General features: G+C 38.9%; 1 long non-coding RNA gene across 2 annotated transcripts in view; it reads right to left on the bottom strand.

The window, feature by feature from the left end:
* Positions 1 to 26,462, bottom strand: part of LOC103882295 — a 114,849-nt gene that overhangs the window by 22,952 nt on the left and 65,435 nt on the right. For both annotated transcript variants that reach the window (XR_004182261.1, XR_001900041.3), the window contains exons 3-4: positions 17,706 to 17,845; positions 4,731 to 4,822 (exon numbers count right to left, since the gene is read on the bottom strand). This is a non-coding gene — a long non-coding RNA (uncharacterized LOC103882295). The remainder of the gene's footprint in view (positions 1 to 4,730; positions 4,823 to 17,705; positions 17,846 to 26,462) is intronic.

The raw sequence follows: 26,462 nt of genomic DNA, 5'->3' as shown, positions 1-26,462 counted from the left end.
AATCCCTGATGGCCTTGAGCTGAAGGGGCTTTCTGCTCTACTGGCTTCCAAATCAAACATTGTCATCAACGTGAGAAAGCCAAGGGTAATACGAGAGGCAACAAGTAAGATTATAAATTTTCCTTTGGTCTCAAGAGATGCCTACTCTGTACTAATTACCTTCTCTGAGTAACTATCCTCCAAATTCTGTCTAATAATGGAGGCAAATGGCATTCCTCCTCTAAAAGAAAAAAATCACATCCTTTTATATTACTTAAGGAACCAAATACCATTCTCCCACCAGTTCCTGGTAATGTCTAAGTACCCCACACACGTTTGGTGCAAAAATATGCCTTCCAAGATGGGTGCCTGCTTAATATTTACCCAACATCTGAATTCATCTTTCCTTCTAATAGCCCTATTTCTCCTGGGAAAGTTACCTAAGTCTTTAATGAATAACTTCAACCTAGATAGTCCTACCTCAAGGGATTAAAATAGCCTCCACTTATTCAGACAAGCCTAGCAATAAATCTGAGCAATGTTTTGATGGGGGATAACTTCTACAGTATGTACATAATTTTATTTGCTTCTGCTTCACAAGAATCACCCAGAAACATGCAATACAAACTTTAACTTCCTAACAAAAGGAAGATAATTTTTGTCTAATTCAAAGGTTATTTTAAAGTTATATATAAAAATAAGGTAAAAGAAACTAGGAAATAAGAGAGACATAAAGAAGATTATAAAGGTAAAGAGCTATTTTTAGAAAGGAAGGTTATATCAAAGATATTTTACATGAGAAAGGATCCTTGTATGGTAAGTTCTTGTCCTAAAGTAAAATAACTAGTTGTTTAAGAAAGAGAGATGTCTAGGACAAGTCAGAAAATCCAAGCATGTCATAGATGGTCTGTGTAAGTAATGAGAAAATTCATGGAAGGAAATTTATAAAAGGAGTATTGTACATGATTAAGGTATAATATTTTCTCTAAAACTGGTTCCACATTCTGTGTCTAATTAAATTCAAACACTTTTTCACCAAGTTACACTTCCAGGTTATCTAAATGGGTTTCCAGTAAGGAAAAATAGTCACAATGCAAAAGGTTTTCTTGGCCTTTTCAGTAACTGGCTTAAGAAACAAAATTTTATTTTCTGTAATTTAGCAGTTTCAATTTCAAATGATGCTGTGAACAGGATATAAGTCTCTTCCCAGTGATGCCTGCTACCTTTACAAATCTCTCCTGGATTCAGCTGGACACCAGTTTTGCCTTGACATGCTCCTCATCTCTGATGAGTCCTTTCCTCCAAGAAGATCCAATATCCTAAGTCCCACAATCTGAGACAATGACCCACAGGACCTCCTGACAGACCAGCACTCCTAGGTAGGGTCAACTGTATGGTCCAGGCCAGCAGGAAGTAGTTGGAAGATGAGACATCTTCCCCAATGCAAAAGATTTGTCATTGTTGTTTTGTCAGAGGAGGAATGTGCTATTTCAATAAGTAACAATGATGAAGGGGCTCCAAGTGAAGAAGGGCTACTGATGGGGGAGGGCTAGAGATGGGGGAAAAAATGAACAATTATTCTGAGAAATGGATAAATCACATACATACCTCTGACATAACTACCTTGCTTGGCATGTAGCCCCCTCCAGCATGACCTTATAAAACTTCCCTCCAGCCCCCACCTCTTAGCAGACAGCCCCTTCTCTGCTGTGCTGCCTATTGCACCCTTGCAATGTATTTTCATACTTTCTCTTAAAAAATCTGCCTTTTTTTTTTTTTTTTACCTACAACTGTCTTGGTAAGTTCCTTTATTAACCACGACACCAGCCCCAGCGAGTTGCACCCACAGCAGTTCCATTTATATAAAAATCTTAAAAATGCAAACTAATTTATAGTAACAGGAAGCCAATCAGTTGCTGCCTGTGTGTCATGGGGGCATGGAAGGGTGGATGGGAGAAATTACCAAAGGACAAGAGAAAATTTTGGGAGGATGAGAGACAAGTTAATTATTTTGATAGTGGTATTGGTTTTATGGGTGTATACATATGATAAAACTTGTCAAAGACTATTATTTAAATATGCACATTTTACCATATGTCCAGTATATCTTTAGAAAGCAATTAAAAGAAAAAAGAAAGACAGTCCTTGCTCTCAATGAGCTTTCTTTTTTTTTTTTCCCAGAGACAACAACTGCTCTGTTGCCCAGGTGGGAAAGCAATGCAAGATCCTAGCTTACTGCACCCTCAAGCTCCTGGACTTAAGGGATACTTCCCACTTCAGCCTCCTGAGTAGCTGCAGCTGCAAACACACACCCCCACACCTAGTTAATAATTTCATTTTTTGTAAAGATGGAGTCTTGCAATGTTGCCCAGCCTGGTCTTGACTTCCTGGCTTCAAGCTTCCCAAAGCACTGGAATAACAGTCACTACTTTTAGCCTCAAGGAGCTTTCACTGTTGACTCTTTTGGGAGGATTACATGGTTCTGCAATGGATTTTTAGCAAATATATTCTAATTTACATACTATTGCATTTTTATAGGGTAAATAAAAACATTTGTCAACTGAACAAGTAGAAATTCATTTTTCTTTACTTATGTACACAATCTGCCAGACTCTTTTGTATTTAGTATTCCTAATGAAAATGTTGTTGGCCTTCTAAGAATCGCAACATGTATAAACATGATGTCTATGAAATAATGCCCTGAGGCAGATTCTAACCTTTCTTCGGTAGACAAAATTCTATATGGCTCATCTTCTATGAATTTCACAGCCAGTATAAGAATTAGCCACTTGAGAATTTACTGCAGAATCAAATGTGACATCATAGTGTGCTTAAATCAGGAAGTAGTTTAGTTTTCAACTTGTAAGTCTTTCCAGTGAAAGATAATTTTTATCTGAGTGTTGTGGCTTTTATATGCTGTGTGGAAAGCTCAAATTTAACCCCATAAAGAATTTCAAGTAGCTAGTTCATTTCACTTCTTTTTTTCCATTCACACATTTATACCATCAGTACTCTCAAAGGAAAGATTGTTGTTCCAATCATACCATCTTCCTTTGCTACTTTTACCCTTGCTGCTCCTTCTGTTTTGGCCCATAAGATGTTCTTTGCTATTTCCTCTCCCTTCGTAATCTGCTTCCGTAACTTTCCCTAACTCATTCCCATGCTCCCTCCTTATTCTCCACCAACCTTATAACTAACCAACTTGGGAATATTTGGGAAAAACTTATTCACACAAAGAGATAACTAGTTGTTATATACATATATTGAACAAACACAATTTCTCACATATTGAAGTACAAGTTTATTTTCATATTTTACAAATATTTTTCATTGAGATTAATATATATCTCCCCAGATAGAAACAGTAAGATTTCATGAATTTTGTTCTCACTATCATATACAAACTTAGTCCAATAATTAGTATCTAGTAGAAGATATTACTCAATACTTCAATTTTCTTCCAAAGTTAAACCTTTCATTTTCTTTACATAAGTTAAAACCTGTAGTTAGTGTTTTCCTGCACCATCATACAAGAATTATGATTCAATTAATTTCCTTTTTTTATAACAACTTCTTCATTTGATCACTGTTTTGTCAGACGATTTTAGGTTCATGTATAGGAGAGGGAGAAAAGGTGAGAGACAGAGCTTTTCTTATAAGGCTGGGTGGTTTTCCACTCTATGGGCCTGACAGATGGTTAAAAGTCAACCCTCAGTGGGTATTTAAGTGTTCTTTTGAGGTTCCTAACAATAGGGTTACTCTCATTAAATTTCTCTGACTCCAGATGGGGACTGTTCTATATTCAGTGGCCCATTGCAAATCATTCTGCAAACCCTAGGATCCAAATACACCTTCAGCTTCATATTGCAACCTTTAGGTCCTCCTTTTGAAAATGATCCAAAGTAGTAGTATATGCATTCTTTGTTCTTAGTGGTCCATTTGGAGTATGCAAAATTCTCATGTATTCCTTGCATCTACAAGGCAAATCTTCCCTGTAAAATCTTTATATAGGCTTTCTTTTAAAACCCAATTTGGAATCCAATATCTGTCATATTGGCTTTTGAGTTGAAACTTCAATTTCGCCCCCTATTCCTTTAATTAGACTTAAAATCTTACATCTCTTATGACCATTTGTACCTTAAAAACGATCACTCCTTAAGACAATCAAAGGAATCTCTATCTGTAGATTTTCAGGTCTTACTGAGACTTTGCATTCTATATGCTCACACATACAAGGTATTTATAGAAACAAAAATTCCTCCTAGAAGTCTAGAAATTATTCCACAAAGGCAGCTGCTATAAGCTTTAGCTGTAATGTTTATCCTAAATTTTAACTAGAAAAAAAAGAAGTTGCAATTGCATTACAGAAGTGAAAAACCTGTTTCCTTCTTTCCCTTTCCCCAGTGCATACTTGGCCTATAGGAATTACACAAAATGGTGGCAAGCTCTGAGTTACCATTCTGTCTTCTTCATGGAAAAGATGGTTGTAAGGCAGAGGCATCACAAGTAGAAACAAAACTCAAATGCCCAACCAGAAGATAGACTGTTTGCATAGTGAGACTATCATAACGCCAAACATACACTAATTTGCCTGTGACTTGAACTAGCCGAGTAGCCTAGATCAAGAGATAAGCCATGTTCAGAGCCATCTAGTGGGCATTGGTCATAACTCTGGGTAGGATCCTGGTGGCTGCAAAAATCAGAAAAATGATGAGCAGTTTAATCTAGGTAGAATATTATGACATTCTTACCTCTCCATATGTAAATACAGAATGCAACGGCTGGAAATGTATCATCAAAAGTGTTGGATCCAGGTGAAGGCAGATATCTAGGAAAGAGGGTGCTGGAGAAATATGAGAGGGAATGGAAGTTTTTAGAAGTTACTCAAAGTTCAAATTTCCTATTTAAACCGTACAACACTGAGAAACTAATAAAAATGTATATTTAGAGTGATACTTCTAATGATAGCTTTTGTCTACATTTCTACTGGTAGAGAGAAAGCTCTCAAAATTTCCGTCACTACTTTGGACCAAGGGGTAAGTTTATCAGTTTATTCACAACAAATTCAAGAAAGATTATTTTCTTGTATTCTTAGTCAGAATGATTTTTTAAACATCCCTTTAAATTCTCTTGGATTACATTTATTTTTATTATATCTTGTTGAAGATGAGAATGACTTTTAGCCCATGAAAAGCTGACAAAATATTGGCACAAATCTGCAGGTCTGAACTCTAGTATGTAAGACAGTACTGATATTCAAATTCCTACATACTTTAATAATACTCAACTATTACGCCTGAGTCATCTATTTATGAATAAAAACGAGTAGAGAAATTGCAGAAAAATTGTGTCTACATAGAAGTATCTGCTTATTTTTCTCTAATTAACCTAAGTGGAAGAGTTCTTGTTCTGACTGGTGCTATTTCACAGGAATTGACTTAATCTTTTGGAAAAATGAAGATGGAGGAGAAAAATGTGGAAAAGGGCCTTTATCTTGCAATACTGTAGACCTCACTTATTGAGAAAGCCTTTAACACTTTGCCAAAGTTTATGTTATTTGTTTTCTTTTGTTCTGACTAAAAACTAACTATCCTATGTACCTGGATAAAGCATCTTATTTCCTTACCTGTTCTTATGCTCAACTCAGGGATAGAAGTGCGCCAAATATACTATTGAGAAAGAGTTTGCTAAGTCTTTGAGAAGCTTCAGAATAAAAAATATTAAATTACAAATACACATATTACTAAAATATCAAGCTTCAAATCTGTGGTCCTCTCCTTCCCCAGTCATCACCTCCACCACCCATTTCCCCTATAGCATTTCAAATCAAGAGCACCCAGTCAAAGAGTCATGGAAAATGTATTAAGGCAAACTGAGTTATAGGACCTCTGCTATACACCCTGTTTCCTCTAAAAATTTATGGCTTGAATTCTTTGGTATAAATAATGCATATTTTATGTGATAGATGAAATTTTGAAGCTTAGGAGTGATATACTTATCATAAGACAGTCAAAGTGTAAAAATGTTTTTGTGGTTTCAAGTTACTGATTTGTGTGTTCTGCATAGTATAAGATCATAATTGGCCATCTCCCTATATGTGCATCATATTTCTAAATGTGTGTAAAATATGAATCTGCGTCTCCTCCCAGGATTAAAACTTTTTAAAAAAGCTTTTCTGTAACACCTATTTTCAATCAGATCTGACACATATATTTATTGTAAATATTTCCGTAAAATGAATTTAATATTTAAAATGCATTTTTAAAGGTTAAAAGCAAGTCACTGGATATTCAATAACATATCCAAAATGATCTTAAGAATACATATACTTAGGCACCACATTTTAATTTAAACTCCTTTTATTACAGTAACTAGTCACAAAATGGCTCCCTATTTATGCAATATGTTAGCTGTAATGTTGCTTAAATTGAACAGACGAGTGCCTTCTAATAATGTATGTTTACTTTATGAACTTGTGGGCAATTACATTATAATTATGTCTTTGTAGGTGCTTTTTACTGACATATAGAGCGCCAGTGCATTTTAAGTGTAATTGCAGTTCTCTGTACCATTTAGCAAAGCTGAAAATTGTTAAAGGTTTGTAAATTACCTACATTTAGACCATAGGCAACTAGGCAAATTAAGTGACACTGTCAGTAATATTACAACATAAATTGGCACCAAGTATAAATTCAAGGTAGACTTTCTTTGCTAAATTAGAATGTTGTTTATAGAATGTATCCTAAAAAACATAAGCAAAAAATAAAGAAAGTACATGTGGCTCATTGACAAAATAGGTCAGCCTTTTAAGACACACAAAAAACAATGACTGGTCTAAAATATTATAATTAAAATTGTAAAGCTGTTTAAAATTAGGAATTAGAGTTGGTTGTATGGTACCCACAGGAAATGAGATATTTGCCTTCTGATGCCCATGATGGCTCTGGAGAAGATGACACTATGTACACTTTTCATGAACCTATGCAGAAAAGTGGGAAAAACCCAGTGTTCAGAGTTGAACAGAATTCCGTCGCTTTTAATTTCCATGGCCTGGTTCAAGCCACTTAATTCTTGAGCCTCAGGTTTTTAATCTTAAAAATGGGAAGAATAATAGCCAGCTTCAAAAGGTTACTGTGAGGATAAGGACAAAATAATTTTTGTGGACCCTCAAAAAATATGAGTTCCCTTAGGCTTATCTTCTGATAGATGATTTGGTCTGCTATGTTTTTGTTGTTGTTGTTAATTATTTTTTCTTTATCTTTGCAAAATATAGGCCTCTCTGAAACTGTGTTGATTCAGCCACAGAACTACAACATTTACACAGATTTACTTCACCCTATGGGATTAAAGAAATCTAGCTACAATTGTATATTGAAAAATGTTCACTTTTGCTTCTGGAGCAATGTCCCATAGAGGAGACCAGTCTCCAAAGAACAGCAATGTCAGTTAAGGAAATTAATTTTGAAAGTGTTACTCTGTCACTTTGTGCCTTCAGGCCAGTTACTTATTGATGGCAAGGGTTTACATTCGGATAAAACCATTTCACCCATGCAAGCCCTCTCCATTAAACGAGAAACAAGCATCTAGGCTTGACAGCTCAGAGGGCTCGACTGTGCAGAAAGCCATTCTTAGAAGGTCATTTTACTTAAGCGTAAGATGAGAGAGAGTTGGTGCAAGATCATTTTCTTAAAGTACAAATAATGAATTAATAACACGATAAAATTACATGCATTTTTAAATCCCATATTCATATGATATGTACATGATTAAAATTAATGTTTTAAAAGCCTGTAGCTGTATACAGAGGCACTGAACAAGTGTCAGATGATTGACGCTTAACAGAGGGTTTATTTCTCACCAAGTAACCACAGGAATGTCAATTAGCATTCTGAGTTACAATCTCCTTTTTAAAAAAGTAGTAACTAACAGCTGCCCTTCTTCCTCACAGTTTTAAGTTTATGAATGAGAAAAAGTGTGGGAAAAAATCTTTATCAAGTACGGTTGCTACACAGTAAAATATTTTATTATGTACTGATTGTTCTTAGACATTTGGCATAGAAACTTACAATGTTGATATGATAATTCTCTTTCCCGTATTCTTATTATTACATTTTTCCATCTTGTCTAGAGATACAATTGATCATTGGTCTTTGTAGCAGAAAGATCAAAGAAAAAGTCACCACCACCTTCATACAAGCAAAGAAAGTGACATGTCAGCCTGTACTGTGTGACACAGCTGAAACCAATAAAAGTCTCTTCATAGATAGAAATAAGCCAAACTTAGTTGTCATTCAAGGGGCAGTAGTGTCCTGTGGAGGGAGGCAAGTTGAGTTAAAGTTGGGAGGTAGAGGGAGCTTCTTGGGAAGCAGAGGAGCTATTTAGAGTAGATTTCGAATTTCACAGAGCTCAGAAGAAAGAGTCTACCACATCAGGGATCATCCACCAGCATGAGGTTGACAAAATGTCAGCAGAAAGTTTACTGGAGAAGCTTGAGGCTAAGTGCGATGGGGATTAATGACTCCATGAAAAAACTGGCCTCAAAATTCCTGGCCAGTGAGAAGGCCTCAGGCATTTACAGGGGCCAAGTGAGGCCAGAAATCTGTGTCCTTGTCTGAAAAATATCTTTTGATCTTTTGCCCAAAATGCAACACTGGTACAAGGTACTGGAGAAACCTCTGTCCAGGTGTTTAGTGGAGAGATTCAATTTTTCTGAAAATGAAATGGAAACAGAAAACCAAATACCACACGTTCTCACTTATAAGTGAGTGCTAAGTGATGAGAACTCGTGTAACACAAAGAAGGAAACAACAGACACTAGGGTTTACCTGAAGGGGAGAGTAGCAGAAAAGGTAACTATTGGGTAGTGGGCTTAATACCTGGTTGATGAAATAATGTGTACAAGAAGCCTCCGTGACACATGTTTTTCTATGTACTCAACCTTCACATGTACCCCAAACCCAAAATAAAAGTTCAAAAAAATAATGACAACAAAAAAGAAATGGAAAATTTCCATGAAAGTGTGACTCTAACAGAAGGCCTCCGATGCTGAAGAAATAACATACTTGGAAGGACAGACGCAGCCTATCAAGAAGTTCGTCAGAGAACAGATGACTGTGCACTCAGGGAATTCAGACAGAGATGGCGTTCCTGCACACATATAGCTACTTCCCATCGCCTCCCATCCCCCACCACAGTAGGCTTTGTTAGATAAACTGTGAGAATGGAAGTGATTTTGTTGTAAGTGTACTCTGCTGTATGTGAAGGGTAGACAATAGAGGTGATGATGTCAGTGATGAAAACAAAATCCATTTGAACAGTGCTTTAAACTTTGTAAACCACGCAAATATATCTGTTCCTCTGAACTTTGTGGTAGTGAGATAGATTCTGCATGAATTTGGACCCACATTTTTCAGAAGGGTAAATCAAGACTGAGAAAGGATGAGTGACTAGAAAATGGGCACAGATAGTTGGGGAGTATTGGGAGATGTCCACCCTTCATGTTCCCACATCTCAGTGTTGAATATCCTGAACCTTCGTGCAGTGGTGAGCCCAAGCAACCCTCGTGGCTTTGAGGTGGCCAGCACAAGCAAAGATACAGAGAGAATCCTGAAAGAACAAGGCCATTAAACCTGGAAGAATCAACACATGAAGTAGAAAACAGGGTTTTTTTTTCTTTGAATTTTTAAAATTTTTTATTTTTTGAAATAGGATCTCACTATGTTGCCCAGACTGGAGTGCAGTGGCATACTCTTGACTCACTGCAGCCTCAACCTCCAGGGCTCAAGTGATCCTCTGATTTCAGCCTCCCAAGTAGCTGGGAGTGCAGGCATGTGCCACCACACCTCACTAAGCAAAAAACACAGTTTCAACGATGAAATAAGAGACTTTTTTTCCTTTCTCTTTTCTTATTATAGACAATATTATTCCATATGGTTTGTCATACTAGTGCTCTTTATTGAATAACACATTTTTCCCCTACTGAACCAAATAGAAACCAGCTAATTTCAGAATAATGATAATACTAAAGTTTGTTGAACATTTGTATTCTATAGTATTTTATTTTATTTTATTTTATTTTTTAAACAAGGTCACTCTGTTGCCCAGGCTGGAGTGCAATGGCACAAACACAATTTAGCACAGTCCCATCCTCCTGGGATCAAGTGATCCTCCCGCCTCAGCCTCCCAAAGTGTTGGGATTACAGGCATGAGCTACCACACCCCACCTTAAATTCTTTATATGCATCAACTTATTAAATACTCAAATGAAAAAAGTGTTATTCTATTTTTTTATATGAGTAAACTGAGGCATACAGAGTTTGAGCAATTTGTCCGTGGTCATACAGCTGATATTCAGAAAAGGCAGGACTCAAACCCATGTGGTACAATTGTGGAGCCCGTACTCTTAACCAAAATGTGGTAAAAATAGAAACAACAAAAATAAGCAATCCATTTACCAAGAAAATTACAGTTTTATCTAAATAAAACAATAAAATCTGATGGATGGGCCTAAAGAAATGTTAAACATTAGAAGTGCATATCATCTTATTAGGAGGGATTTCTTCATGAGGTTTATGGAGTCCTCAAGGTTCACTGGAGAGCCATTACAGCCTTTCACCCAAAGCAGTAATAGTTTGTGGTAGGATGCTGATCATGATTGGTTCCGGTCTTATCTTTTTAAGCATTGGTAAAGATTACTCACTAGTTGAAATCTGGAAATATCTCTTGTATCCATGCCTTCTCATCTCTTTTCACTTGTACAGTGTGATTCAGACTCTTGCCACCTTGTTTCTGGGTTACTGTCGTGGTCTTTTGGCTAATCTCTTCAGGTAAAGGCTTTTCTCCAATTTCTTTCATGCTGTACCCAAAATCTTCAAAGTGACTTGCATGGATACATTTTCAATAGCTCCCTACTTTCTATCGTATTAAATCCAGTCTTTCCTGTGAGACTTGCCAGCCTCCTATCATTTTCTCCTATTATATGAACTGCCTAACTATATTCCTGACTTAAAAAAAATCAATTATATTGTATTATATAAAGTATGTCATCTTAATTCTCAACTTGATGGTTTTACTCTCTCTAAATTCCTTGACATTTTCTTTCTCTATGCAAATCTATCCATTACTTATGGGTTAGCTCATGTCCTGAGTTTCCTCTCCTTTGAACTCCTATATAATATATTTTCTGTAGTGTGAAATTAAATAGGGGTTTAATTATACATTATTATATCATGTTTACTATTGTTTCAAGATAGAAGTCTTATTTACCTAACTCAATTATAGCTCCCTGAGGACAAAGAAGTTTTCTTTACTCTTGCCCAAAGGCATAGGTTAATCACAGTCCTGTCTCTTGTCAGACCATTGGCTATCATTAGTAACTGTGTTTCACTGCAAGTAGTAGAGATTCAACTATGGTGACTTCAACACTTAAGGGTTTATTATAATCTTTTACATGTAATGACAAATCTGGAAGGAGAGGACAGCTGGCATCAGTTCAGTGGCTCAAGAGTATGCAATTTGAGCTCTTTGCAATTCTTCCTGGTCTTTCCCCCATAGGCTAAAATGTGTCCTGGAACTCTAGCCATCATCTCTGAGCTCCAAGAAGGAAAAGAAGGAGAGGCAAGTGAGTCACACTTTAAAGAGCTTTCCCTAAAGCATCACCTAGCTTATGCTTCTGTCTCATTGATCACCTCTCTCTTCACGGAAAGCCTCTTTCAAAAAGAGGACCAGTTATTAAAGAAAGAGAAGATGCTAGTAATAGATATCTAAAAGCAACCATCAGTTTCATCCACACTCTACTTCTACTTGACTCAAGATATTTTCCTTTCATCCAACTATAACACAACATTGCCATACATATTCTCTTTATGCATGGCTTTTTTCTTTCAAATCCAGATAGAACTCCCAGTGTATTGCTACATTATTTGGAAAACCTGAGCCTGAATTTTAATGCTCTTTCTTATTTGGCCCGGATATATCTGTCCTAATTGTAGCTACAAATACCTTTTTACATATAGGTTTTCCTTTTTCATTGTCTCTCTCATTTCTACTCCTGAGTCTGCCCTGAGGTACTGTTCTTTCTACTTGAAATGTTTTAATATTTGACCGTTTCATCTTTCCTGTGATGGACACTTATTGTGCCACCTTGTGGGAACCTAGAAGTTATTCTCCCAGATGCTGTGAGTGCTGCTGGCAAACAGCCTTTAGATCTTAGCTCCATTCAGAGATTGCCTTAGCTAAAGAAAGAAAACTAGCCCAAAGCTGTTCCTCCTTCTCAGGACAATCCACACTCAATAATGGAAGTGAAGACATAAGGGTCTGGCCTTCTAGGCCCAGTTGGTACATCTGTAAAGGGCTGCTCCATTTGCAGTGCATCTCGTAGACTCACAGTGAGACTGTCTTACCTCTCAGCTTGGATTCACCTTCTCCCACTTTTGTTTCCTTCTCTTCTTCTTCTTTTTTATTTCCCCAGATAATTGATTCCAAAAGCATATCATAGTAAACTTCCTGACCACATATCTCCTTCTCAGATTCTACATCCTAGGAAATTCAACTCACAACCTTTCTCTTTTCTGCTCCTCTAAAAACTGCCACATTCAGCAGGGTGTGGTGGCTCATGCCTGTACTGCCAGTGTTATAGGATTCCTTTGGTGCCACTTCACCAGTCAGAAATCTCTGTGGCCACCATGACCTCTGCCTGGGGCCTCATTTGGACCATCAGGCTTGCTCCAGCCAGTCAGCCCAGCAGGCTGCACTGGTCTCATGCCCTGTCCTGCATCCTGTGTCTGATCAGGGACTCCATGCCCAGCTTCTGGCTGGACCAGGCTTGTAGTGGGTGGTTTTCACATTGGGCACCAGAGTCTAGATGGGGGGAACATGGTGCCACCTGAAAACTCAGAGATATCAGCAAAGAGTTCCAAGGGGTATTACACCTCTTGCCTGGAGAGTCCTGAGGTCTGAGCCTCTAAGAAATGCTGCTCTTTTTGTAGTTCAGTGAGCCAGCCAGGAGGGAACGGTTCCTCACTGCTTCACTTCTTTGTGCCCACAGCTAGGTAAACATGAGAGTCCACCATCCACACCTTGGCAGACAGTAACGTGTTACAACTCTCCCTGCTACCTGCAGTTCTGTGAATGGGGCGTGGTTTGCAAGGGGTGAGGTACAGCTCATTCATTCCTGCCACCCAGCAATTTTTATTTTTTACTCCCATAGCTCAGTGAGCAAGAGTGTGTGTTATAGCTCTTTTTGCACCCACCGTTCAGTGGGTTCTTGGTTCTTGTCCGTGACCAAGAAGAATGAGGTATGTGGATACAGGAGAGTGAGCAAGGCAGAGAATAATTTTATTGAGTGACAGAAAAGCTCTCTACACTAGAGGGGACCCAAAATGGGTAGCCCTCTGTGTGAGAAGGGGCCCAAAAGTAGGCAGCTGTCTGTGAGGCTGAGTCTGGGGTTTTTATGGACCCAGAATGGGGGACTGTGTTCTAATTGTTCCATGGGTGGGCCTGGAGGAAGCACCATTTGATTGACTAAAAGGCATCAAGGAAGTTCTCACTCTGGTTGTAGACTCCACCCAGAACTGACAGCTCTATTTTCAGACTTCAGACTGTCTTTGGCTTGAAGGTCAGGTTTCACCTGGGGCCTGTCCCTGTCTGCCTAGGAATTTGTCTTCTTTCACTATCAATCCCCCCTCTGAACAGGTACAGCTTACTGCTGTTAGGATAGGGAGGGTGACTGCTCTAACTGCTTCATGCTGACAAGAGATTTTGTTTTGGGAAAATGGCAGTCAGATTTCTCTCAGAGGCCTATCTATGGGTCCCCAGTAAAAGGGAGTCATTTTCCAAGTCTCCATTTGCATGACTATTTGGAGTTTGATGGTCTCTAGACAAGAAGAAACAAATCTTACAAGGAAGTTAAGTATGCATGGACCAAATATGACTATTATTCAAAAAGGAACTAAAATGAAAAAACCTAGTGTCAAAGATAACAGAAATAAAAAGTAAAATACACTAATCATTCTGAAAACAATGTTGTGGCCAGAACTGTTTCACCTTGATGGAAGAAATTAAGTCTTGTATGGGGAAGAGCAGTTAAACTTTAGAAAAAAGATAACTGTTTAGGGGAGTAGATAATCCTGTGAGTGTTCAGGATCAAGGTGTCCATGGCAAACATACCTTATGGTGAGGAACAGAAGAAGGCAAGAACAGCAAGCATAGGCAAGACTACAAAGAGAATATCCATGGAAGATTAATTATTGACACTTATCTTTTGTTATTTTTAGCTTGAGGTCTCCTATTTCTTCACACTGGTGCTTTGGGGGCTCTTTTGGGTCAACAGAGGTAATTCCATCAGTTTCTCAGGCCTTTATGTAACTATAATGAGATCAAGAATCAATTCTAGTGACCTTTAATGCTGAAGGAGTAGAAAGAAGTACAGTGTAAGGTTCCTTTCAGTTCAGGCCTAGAGAAGGAAAAAGGGAAGGAAGACCATTTACAAATACTAAGTGCCCTGATTTGAATAGAGGTGGCCCTAGTTCATGGGGTTGGGCCACACAGTTATTCCAGCTCCTGTTGGAAATGGGCCAAAGAAATTACATATTTAATCACATCAGAGGTTTCTTGGTCTAGCAAGTAATCATTGATGAGAAAACACCATTCATCCATCATTTTGAAGGGACTTAAGCCCAGCTTTGAAGGGGTATTTCTAACACATAGTAGGGCCATAAGAAGAAGTATAATCCAGGAGAGATGAGTCTCTTGAGACAGTGTTCTTCATTGCCTTTTGATAATATCATTTGTCTTTTCTACCTTTCCCGAGGATTGTGGTCTCCAAACAGAATGAAGATGGCACTATATGCCTAGTGTCTTTGAGACTCCCTGGGTGACAGCTGCCTTGAATGAAGGGCTATTATCATATCACTCTGGAGGTACTTAGCAAGTTCAAAAATGAGGAATGACCTTATTAATTAGTACTTTTATCACCTGAGAGGCTTTCTCTGTTCAACATGGAAATACTACCCAGTTAGTGAAGGTAAACCAGAATAATACCAGAAGATACTGGATGCCCCGTATCTTTGACATATAGGTGAAATACATCCGCCAGTCTTCCCCCAGGTAGCTTCCCATTCTTTGGGTTCTAGTGGGGAGAAGTCATTAATTGAGGGGATTATTTTTTAAGTCAAGTCTCACAAGCATTAATGACCTGTTTGACTTTTTTAGCAAATTTTTACCTGAGAACAACTTTTGGGACATTTGATAGGTTTTATCCTTACCTAGATGGAAGCCTTGGTGAAAGATTTTAAGAACTTTCCATGGCCTGGAAGCTGGTAGATGAAACTTGCCATCCTCCAATTGTAGCCATATTGAGGGCTGAAAGGTATATCCCTGAGAGGTGGCCCATTCTATTTCCACAGAAAAATATTGAGGTTTTATTTCTCTTACGAAGCCCTCCCAGATTAGAGGGTCCTCAAGTGAATCAGAAATCTGCAGCCTTCTCACTGCTGATTTAGCTGCTTGGTCTGCTAAATAATATCCCTTGGCTATTTCATCCGTCCCCTTTGGGTGGCGTTTAAAAGGCATTACTGTCATTTCTCATGGAAAGAAGACTGAGGATAATAGTCTATTAATTTCCTGATGACATTTAATGAGCAACTCATTAGCTGTGAGAAAGTCTGTTTTCAGACAGTGGCATTGGCATGGAGGACTAGGAAAACATACTTAGAATCAGTATAAATGTTGACTGCTTTCCCTTTGCTTAATTCACACACCCTTGTGATGGCAATTAGCTCAGCTAGTTGAGCACTTGTGCCTGAGAAGAGAGATGTGCTCTCAATAATGTCATTCAGGGTAATTATTGCATACCCTGCTTTATGAAACTCTTGTTCTACAGAAGAACTTCCATCCATAGAGAGAGTCCAGGCTGGGTTCTCTAAGGGGGTTAGTTTGAAGTCCTCTCTGACCACCTAAGTTTGCACTACTATGTAGTTGCGGTCATGTTCAAATTCCACAGCTTCCTCTGGGAGGAAGGTGGCTGGGTTTAGGGAGGGATAGGTTCTTAACTGGACTGCAGATTCCTCTAATAACAAAGCTTGATATTGCAGGATGTAGTTTTACAATAGTCAGAGACTCCCCTTAGAAGACAGCAGTCCTGCCACATTAGGTGGGGCATAAACAGTTTAAGTTATTACCCATGGTTAACTTAGTAGCCTCTGATACCACCAGGGCTACTGCTGCAACTGCCTAGAGGCAGGCCAGCCATTCTTTAGCTACTAAATCAAGCTTCTTTCTCAGGTAGCCGACAGGCTTCTGGGCTGGACCTTGGACCTGGGTTAGAACTCCCAGGGTCATTTTCTTCCTTTATGCTACATAAAGATTGAACATCTTCCCTGTGGGAAGACTGAGGGCTGGTGCCTCAAGCAAGGCTTGTTTCAATTGGTCAAATGGCCTTTTAGCCTCTGGTTCCCAAATTAGGGAGTGAGTCTTATCTGCCTGAGTTTCCTTTATTAGGTGATATAAGGGATGAGCTATCTCACTGTACCAAGGTATCCATAATCTGCAGAATCCTGTAATGCTTAAGAATCCCCTCAGTTGCTTGAGGGTTTGGGGGATGGGAAAGGAGGAGCTGGGCTTAATTTTTTCTTTGCCTAGTATCCTGGTCCTCTCTAACAAGACTGGACCTAGATGCTTGACTGAAGCCTGACAGAGCTGAGTCTTAGATTTTGAGACCTTATATCCTCTATTAGCCAGAAAATTAAGAAGATTCTTACTGCCCTCCTGAGAGACTCAGTTGGAGCACAAAGGAGAATGTCATCTACATAGTGTAAAATTTTAACCTGAGGATAAAGGAACTCAGATCTTTTGACAGCACCTGCCCAAAGAGTTTGGGACTATCTTGGAATCCCTGAGGTTAACACTGTCCAGGTTAGCGAAGTGGTTTGGTTGGAGGGATCTTCAAATGCAAACAAATATTGGGAGTTGGGGTGTAGTGGTATGCAGAAAAAAGACATTCTTTAAGTCCAGGACTGTTAACCATTTAGTTCCCTCAGGTATTTGATTTAGCAGGACATAGGGATTCAGAAACACTGAATGAATTGGAACCACAGCCTCATTAATGAGGTACAGATCCTGGATGAGTCTCCATTCCCTGTCGAGTTTCTGTACCTCCAATATTTGAGTATTATAAGGGCTGTTGCAGTTTGATTCAAAAGTAACATAATGTCCTTGCAGACAATTCTAGAAAGAGTCAATATTCATGCCTGGGTCATCTTTGAAAAAAATTCACCTTAATTTCCCTTAAGTCTGGTAGGGAAAAGGGGACCTGGACCTTAATGGATCCATATTCACCAGGCATCTCTTGTAGGGATAGGAGTGAGACTGGGAGTTGCCTAAAACAAAGACTTCTAGGATAGGACAAGCTTGAGAGAGAACTTTGATAGGGAGAATGGGGTGCACTAGGAGAAGCAGGACCAGAGGGAGCTGACTCCCCTGGTGGAGGCACCTGGGGGGTTCGCTTTCCTATTCTCTTGGAATTGCCTTTTTCAGCCTCTCCTGAGATGGCCACAAGGAGGCCTGAATCAATTCTGCAGTGTCAGCAAAGGTTTGGATTACCCTGCAAGGCAAAGAAAGCCTGCACATATGGGACCTCAGACCATTTGCCCTGGTATTTAAAGAAAAAGTCCAACTACAGGATAGTATTGAAATTAATGCTTCCCTTTAGAGACCAGGCTTGTACTTACTGCAAATCACAATCTGGCCAAATCCTCATGCAAAGAAATTTAAGGCATTTTTTTTTTTCTGCAGAATGTAATGGTCAAAGGAGTCCCAGCGATTCAAGGTTCACTTGAGGAGTGCAGGCTGAAGATGGTTTGTTACCCATCTGAAAGAGAGGGGAAAAGGCATCTCTTAGTTCCTGTCTCTCTTTCAGCAAAAACCTGGGGTATCTGAGGGGGAGAATAAAAGGTGTCATATTTTTCTTACCCCCTTCCCTTCCTCAAGTCCTGGCAGCCAGTAGGAAGCCACTCATGGATGTGTGTGCAGCCTCCACCCATGAATTGGGAAGGCCTAGTTAGTAGGGTAAGTCATACTTAGCTATGCTGTATCCTAGCCTTCTGCTGTCAGCAACCTTTGTGTTCCACAGACCTCTTCTATGCCCTGAATGCAAACAAGTTCTTCACCAATGAAGCAGGAAGGCCTAGTCATCAGGAATAGTCATGCTTACCTGTGTTGTACCCTAGCCTTCTACTATTGACTGACTCTGGGTCCCTCAGATATAGTTTTCTTTTTAGAGTTCCAAAATGAGGCTTGGAAAATACATTAGAATAATGCTAAGGTGAAACTGTGGAACCAGGTTCTCCTCAAACAAAAAAAGAAAGGGAGTCCTGGGAACTGGGAACCTGTCCTAATAAGATGCCTCCCATGAGGAAAAAATTACTCCCTTGCATGGAAAATCTCCCTGTATTCTCAGGACTGTGTTGACTCCTGTCATGGTGGGAAAAAAGCAAACAACTTAAATGCAGGGGAGAGAAGGTACCTGGAGGAAATAGCCTCTTGCCCTATGCTAATAGGTTCCTTCAACAGGGGAAAGAAAATTTTCTTAATCATTATATCCTACGTGCTTCTTAGACAGAAACCACATTGTTCCAAATTACCCTCCTGATGACTGAGCCAAGTGTTCATTCTATCCAGTTATATTACCTTTGTGGTTTACAACAGCACCCTTAATATTGTATATAAAGAAGAGATAGAAGCCATAACAGCTGTGAAAGAAAGAAAGAAAGTACCATAGGAAAAACTGGAGGTCCTAGTGCCAACGCCCTAGTGGACTGTGGGGGACTGTCAGTCCAGGGGCCTTTGATCAACAACAAGATGTAGCCTCAGACAGATACCCTCATTTACCCAAGAACCTTCTAGTCCCACACAACAGCTAGACCTCCATAAAAGGAAACTAGATTGGAACAAATCTAACATTCCCAACACCCGAGGGTGATGGAGGAGTTGACAAAGTCCTCCCCAGCAAGCCTGTCCTTTGCAGCCGTGCTATCTGAGAGGTAGGTCCACATTTACTCACCATTCTGATGATCCCAGTCAAGCCCCCAGAAATGTTACAGGATTCCTTTAGTGCCACTTTACCAGTCAGAAATGTCTGCAGTTGCTGTGACCTCTGGTTGGGGCCTCCCTTAGGCCTGCCAGACTCACTCTGCCCACTTGGCCCAGTAGGCTGCACTAGGCTCACTCCCCAGCCCAGAAACTATGCCTGAACAGGGACTCTCCCCCACCTGTGGCTAAACTGGGTATGCCATGGTGGTTTTTGTCTTGGGCACCAGAGTCTAGGTGAGAAGAACATGGTGACACCCAAAAAGTCAGAGATGCCAGCAGCCATGAAACCCCAAGAGGTGTTACAGCTCTTGCTTGGAGAATCCTGAGGTCTGAGCCCTCAAGAACTGTTGTGGCTTTTGTAGTTTGGTGAGTCAGTCAGGAAGGAATGGCACCAGACTGCTTCACTTCTTTGTGCCCACAGCTCGACATATGGAACGTGTTACAGCTCTACTCACTGCATACCACTCAGGAATGGAGGTGTGCTATAGCTCTCCCCCTGGCCTGTAGTTCAGTGGATGGGGCATGTTATAGCTCTCCCTGCCAACTGAAGCTTGGTGTACAGGAGTGTGTTACAGCTCATTCATTCCAGCTGCCCACAGCTCAACAAATGGGGGCATGTGGCACCCAGTGGTTTTTTTCCCCTCCCATAGCTCTGTGAGTAGGAGCACATGTTACAGTTCTTTCTGTACCCATGTTTCAGCAGGTTCCAGGTTCTTGTTCCACAACCAAGAGGAATAAGGCATGCAGACACCAGAGTGAGCAAGGCAGTGAGGAATTTTATTGAGCCACACAAAAGCTCTTGACATGAGAGTGGACCCGAAGTGGGTAGCCCTCTGTGTGGGGACAGGGGGCCCAAAAGCATGTAGCCATCTGTGAGGATGAGTCTGGGGTTAACATGGGCCCAGAATGGGGGAGTGCATGATGATTGGTCCATGGGTGGGTCTGGAAAAAGCACCATTAGGTTGGCTAAAAGGTATCGATGAAGTTCTCACTCTGGTCGTGAGCCGCACCTGGAACTGGCAGCTCTGTTTTCAGACTTCAGTCTGTCTTTGGCTTGAAGGTCAGGTTTCAACAGGAACCCATCCCTGTCTACCTAGGAATTTGTCTGCATCCTCTTGCTATTACCAGCACGTTGGGAGGCTGAGGCTGGCAAATTGCTTAAGGCCAGGAGTTTGAAACCAGACTGGGCAACATGACAAAATCCTATTTCTACAAAAAATACAAAAATTAGCCGGGTGTGGTGGCAAGTGCCTGTGGTCTTAGCTACTCAGGAGGGTGAAGTGGGAGGATAGCTTGAGCCTGAGAGTTTGAGGCTGCAGTGAGCCAAGATCACACCATTGCACTGCAGCCTGGGTGACAGAGTGAGACCCTGTCTCAAAAACAGAAACAAAAGCAAACGAACAAAAAACCCTGCAACTTTCTCTTCTCTTATGCCTATCCTCTGAGAAACTCCTATCAAGACTGGGTGAAACACCATTTCTCACACAAAGCCCTCTCTGCTACTTTAGGTGACAAAATTTCCTCCAAAACTGAAGTTTTAGTGTCTTTTTCCTAATGATGATGATGATAATCAGGGAAAAGAGGAGGTAATTACAATTATTAGTATTATATAACTTAGTGGCTATTTGGTCCATTATTATTAACATTTATGGTTTTATCTCTATAAAATACATGTAGATGGTTGATATAGTACGTAGTAGGTACTGAAACCACATCAGGGAATATGATATTCTTTTTTTTTTTTCCAAAGAAAAAAATACTATGCTATCTACATTGTAGGAAAAGCACTTGCTGATTAATAGGGAAACTGAAAAACCATTGGCTATTGAGTTTTGAATCTGAAACATCCTGCATTCATCAGGCTTCTCTGCATGTGGGACAGTAGTCACTAAACTTGATGAAGAAGATAAACTCTCTGAGCTTGGTAAACTACTGAATCCCATTGCTATTCTTCTTTGTCCTTAATCTGTCTCTCTCCATTCCTGAAAATTTGCTCTTCCAGCCTTTCTTGAGGTTGTGTAAGCTCTAATTCTCTATTCTAAATCCTTCATAATTGGCATTTCTAAAGTGGCTTCTGAGTTTGTTTTTACTGAATCCTGACTAATGCAGAAGTTAAATAACCAGTGTACACAACACTTGCCTTCATGATCATCTTTATCACACAGAAAGTTCGTAATCCCAGTTGTTTCCTTTTAAGTCTGCTACTATTTCAACATTGGCAAACATTTCTTATCGACTATAAAAACAAACAAAAAAAATTGGACTCCACAGTTCAACACATTTTTTTTTGAGAAAAAATATTGGAAAAAATGCATTAATGGCTACAAAGCAAAAAATTAAAGGCAATGGTGTTTAAATGTTGAGATCTACTTTTTCATGTAGATACAGAACAAAGAATAACCTACATTATAACTGCTCATAAAAAATGCTGCGCAGCAACATGGGTTTCCAACAAATTTGATAACCTGTTTCTGTCTCCCCCTTCCTCCATTAAATTGAACTCTTTGAATTATTCATGAAGGCTATTTTAATAGGATAATTTTTTCTTGCAAACGCTGACACTAATACCAAAGAATTTCTCTAGGTATTCATCTTGGATAAATAAGGCTCCTGGTAACTAGTTTTCTTGATGCTTCACCTTATTCAAGTGAACATATATGGAAGTAACTAATGTAAACCATTTTTTAACACTTAATATTTTCAATATGTTTCTCTCCATGTATGTAGAGTCAAACATATGTTTACACAGGAATTAGCCAGGAGGTTGAATTAAATGAAAGTAAAGCAGAAAGTTAAGGAATTCTCAGGTGAACTTGGGCAGGACATTAAGAGGAAATTTAAAGGCCACACTTTCCAGCTGTGATGACAGTTCAGAATTACTGTGGGAATAGCCCATCCCTCCATAGTACTTTGGCCATAGTCAGAACCAATCATTCACTTGAATGTGTTGCATTAAGGTTCTTAGCTCAGTTTAGTAGGATTTTAGGGAGTTGATGAATCCTTTGAAATGGAATATCAAATTTTCTGTGTATTATTTTTCTTCTGAAAATAAAGTTTATGACATTCATCAGCTTCATGGAGGTGTTCTTGACTACTCCACCACTGCCACTACTTCTAAATGGCAAGAATTCTTATTTCACACAGAAAAGACCTTCAGCAGCCAGGATTCTCTAGATTTCGGTGTTCATGTGTGTGTCAGAGGGATGGAGTGGGGAATGACTGTTTATTTGTCCCTCATTAAATACAGTATTATAAAAATTGACATGCAAACCTTTCAAGACTTGGAAAAAATTGTACTTTGTGGGTTAATTATATATCATTACATTTATTACAGTTTAATTTTTACCATTATCTTTGAGTTTTTCCCCTTAGGTATCTACAAGTCTACTCATATTTATCTTTCTTTAAATATTACCCCCAATAATTTTGTGATTTTTATGCTAACACACAATAAGAACTTAAGTTAAATATTGGAATGATCATCTTTAACCTATTCTATTAGAAAGTATGGTGCTGACTACATAGATTGCTTGAAGAGGCAATAGTACAAAAAATGACGCCACTGTATAACAATGTTGAAGATGCCGCAGCTCCTGAAGCAATACAAATTTTATTTTAATCACAATGTAAAATGAGGATCTATATTACCTTTAAAGAAGCAAAATTCACAGAAAATACTCATTTCTTTTCTCCCAATACAGCTTTCCAACATTTCTAATCATTCCGTAATAAATCTGGCAAGATTTTTTAAGACACTGAGGTGACTGGCACTGCTGGAATGTGTCCTGGAGGCTCTTTCTGTCAGAGGAGATGACAGTTACTCTTCCCATGCAGATTAAGCTGGTGTTTACAGATTTGCCCTGGGAGTGCATTTTTATCCCGCTGTGATCAAGTAACACCACCTGACGAGTGCCAGACAGATCTCTGGATAAGAAAGTCTTCCCTATGCCCTCAGTTTGCACAAGATGCAGCCCTAATCTGGAGCCCCTGAAAAGAGTCTGTTTCTTATTCTCTTTCTCAGTGATACTGTTTTGTACACTTTATTTTAGGTGAAGCATTAGGAATGAATCTGCAAATGGTTCAACAGTGATTTCTGTGCTGAAACTTAGATCATGAATTGAAATCAATGTACAATACATTTTTCTAAAAAGACCAGCATTAGGGTTTCTGGAGATATGAGAGAAGGCCTGTGTGACCAAGTAGAAAACATCTAAAATTTTTGAGTCGTTTATGGTAATTTCAAAAGTTCTGTGCATTTTCACACTGCAGAGTTTTCACAGACAAAACTAGTGAGATAAATCTTATTCTGGGCAAAAGCTAATCAGGCTCCAGATGCTGTGAGTGCAAAATCAGGGATGGTGGAGCTAAAGCTGCCAGCAAGCAAACACCACCACTCAGCCCCCAGGTCCTTTGACCTTTTCACCATTTTGGTCTTAAAGCAAGCATTTTTAATATCCATGAAACAAAACTGGCTGTTTTAATCAGATACTGAAACTCAGCTCTCCATATTTCGATTTCTAACTTCATTTCAATAAAAACACTCCGTAAGGAAATGTTTGGCTTTGAAGGGAATGTCTTCTTTGTAAGTGTACTTCAGAGGAGATGCCTTATGCTGAGTTGAAAAAATAACAAAATGTCACACTAACGATGAAAAGATTTAAGACTGTAAGCCTCAAATTCCTGGATCTGCCATTGTTTAGCTTTGAGATCTTCAGCAAGTTACTTACTTACTGTCTATAAGCTTGAATTTCCTTATCTGGAAAACAAGGGCAATAAAATCTTTCTGTCTCTCATGACCCACTCACAGTCACCTATAGAGTAATTTACAAAGTGCAACAGTAAAAAAGATTTTATGTAGTGCTCTATAGTGTTTAACACACACCTACCAATCCTAAGAAGCAACCAATCAATTTTTATTTCATTGTTAATTTTAAAAAGTATACAATTTTAGTATGGTTAGTTCCAAAGAAGCTGATGTAGTATTTTGGACTTTTAAATCTATATAAGACTTTGAAATAGATGTAAGATTTCCCATTACAACCAAAATACTTGTGGCTAAAGCCCTCTCCCAGCAAATCATGCTGTTAAATAGATTTATGTTTATCATTTACTCTTTCAAATTAAGTTTTTGATCTGCACCTTTAAAATTATTAATTTTGACAATAATGTCACACACACTAAGGATATAGAAGTACAGTGTCTTTATATAATATTTTATAATATTTTTCTTTATTACTAAATATAATTTAGCCATTAAGCAAATTAAAAATTCTACTAAATGTGATAAATTTCTGTGACTCCCAAATATTAAGAAAAATTTCTAAGAAATAAAGATGCAATCCTAATATTTCTGAAAATACCTACAGTCAAACGTCATCTCTGAAGGCCTGATAGTCTAGTCATTGATACAGTTTTTGTGTTAGACTCATCAACTTCCAAAAAGGAGTCCAAACCAGGACACAAATAGAGTATAACAAATTAAACTAACAGGAAGGGAACCCATGACTATCATATCACATCAGTGTAGCCATAGCCAACTCTCAGCACTTATTTTTCTTTACATAAATTATCTCAGTTAATCCTCAAAACAACCCTGATGAGCTTGTCACTACCATCTTCATTTAACAGGTGAGGAGGCTGCCTACACGTCCCAGGCCACACAACTATTAAAGGAGGCGGGGTCATGAATCCAGGATTCCAAAGCCTGTATGTGTGTGTGTTTTTACTGTGCTTCATCCTTCGGAGATGCAAAGGCCAAAAGATTACAGTATTTATTTTCAGATGTGATATTTTTGGAAGCAACACCTATTTTAATAATGTTGTATATAATGTGTGTGTGTGTATGTGTGCGTGTAAGAATTAAGTTATTGATTTTACCGAGCTGAAATTTTTTCCTAAGTAATTAATTTACTCAAGTTAATTCATTCTCTCTCACCTTCCCTCCCTCCCTCCCGTCCTTTCTTCCTTTTACTTTTTTCTTTTTTAAAAACGTATGCACTATCTGGTACTGGGTTCCTCCGGATTCGGACCTTGCAACAAGGATTTGAGTATAAGTAATTTATTTGGAAAGTGATTGCAGAAAGCATTTGTGAGGTTGTAGCGATATAACATAGGTAAGAGAAGGAGGTAATACCAGGTGCATTAATGAACAATTTTCGACTGTGAGTCCCTGGTGAAAAGACAGAATAGAACTTGTCCCAGAGTTGTCCCATCCGAAGTGGGAGAGAGCTGTGCTATTCATCTATCACCTCTTAAACATCCTTGCTGACAACTTCTCCCAGGGGCTCTTACCCCTTCCCCAATGCTGCCTGATCCATACCAGCTGCACATGCTCCTGACACCAGAGAAAGCCCCAGGGAGAGAATTGCAGGTATTTGCAGTAAGAAGCCATCAATATATTCAGGAGAGGCAAGTGTCCAGGCAATCTGGGGGGAACACCTACAGTGACTGCTGCCAACATTTTCTTAGATTCCGTTCTACGGTGAGAGGAGACCATTATCTGTTCTACGTTGTTTCGACAGATTTAGTTTAACAATGAAAATGAACAACAAATATGCTGCAGTCAGAGAACATCTGACCCTTCTCTGTAGAGAAAAATAAATGCCCAGTAGGCGGACAAAGAATAATGGGCCTGGCTTGACCTAGATTGGTAGAAATTTAGAAGTTTGTCCCCTGGGAAAAGAGGTCTTACAGTGCTCAGAGTAGCTAGGATGAACTGAGAAAGCTTTTTACCCCTTTAAAGAACAATGTAAAATGGACTGTAGCCTTTGAAAAGTACCTGTGAGGCCAGAGTTAGCAAGATTTTTAAAAGACCCATGTTATGAGGCAAATGATTAGCTAACTAGAGTTTGTAACAATTAGGAACTAAGAATGAAATTCAATTTGTGTTAGAAGTTTATTTTGCATTAAGCTCTCCTTCTACCTAGGGTTTTAAACCACACAGAAAGCAAAATTTAAGCTTACACTTGTTAGGTGGTAGGGAACTATTTTTTATGAAAGTGAAAAAAAAGTTGCATACATTGATATAAGTAATTCATCTTTGAATAAGCTCAAATTTGGGTTCATGTTTTCCTGATCCTTATATCTCTTATTTGAGACCTTACCTAATGAGGAACATGATATTTAGAGGGAATTAATTCACCAAAAGTCACATTTCATGCCCTGTTTTGATCAGTAATGGAAAAGTCACACTCCATCTATTTGGATAGGGTTTTGGAGTATACAGATCAATATGATTCAAAAAGTAATGCATAACTAAATGTAACAAAATATCAGTGCATGAACTAATAAATATTTGACAAGAGAATTCAAACCCAATCTCACAGGTGTTTGTTAAACCTTGGCTTGAGTCTGGTCTGCTAATATCCCATTGGCCAAAGCGAGAATGAGCCAAGCCA

Source organism: Papio anubis, chromosome 2, assembly GCF_008728515.1.
Source record: "Papio anubis isolate 15944 chromosome 2, Panubis1.0, whole genome shotgun sequence".
NCBI classification, from domain to species: Eukaryota; Metazoa; Chordata; class Mammalia; order Primates; family Cercopithecidae; genus Papio; species Papio anubis.
The sequence above is the reverse complement of the archived record's forward strand: the minus strand, read 5'-3'. Positions and strand labels throughout refer to the sequence as shown.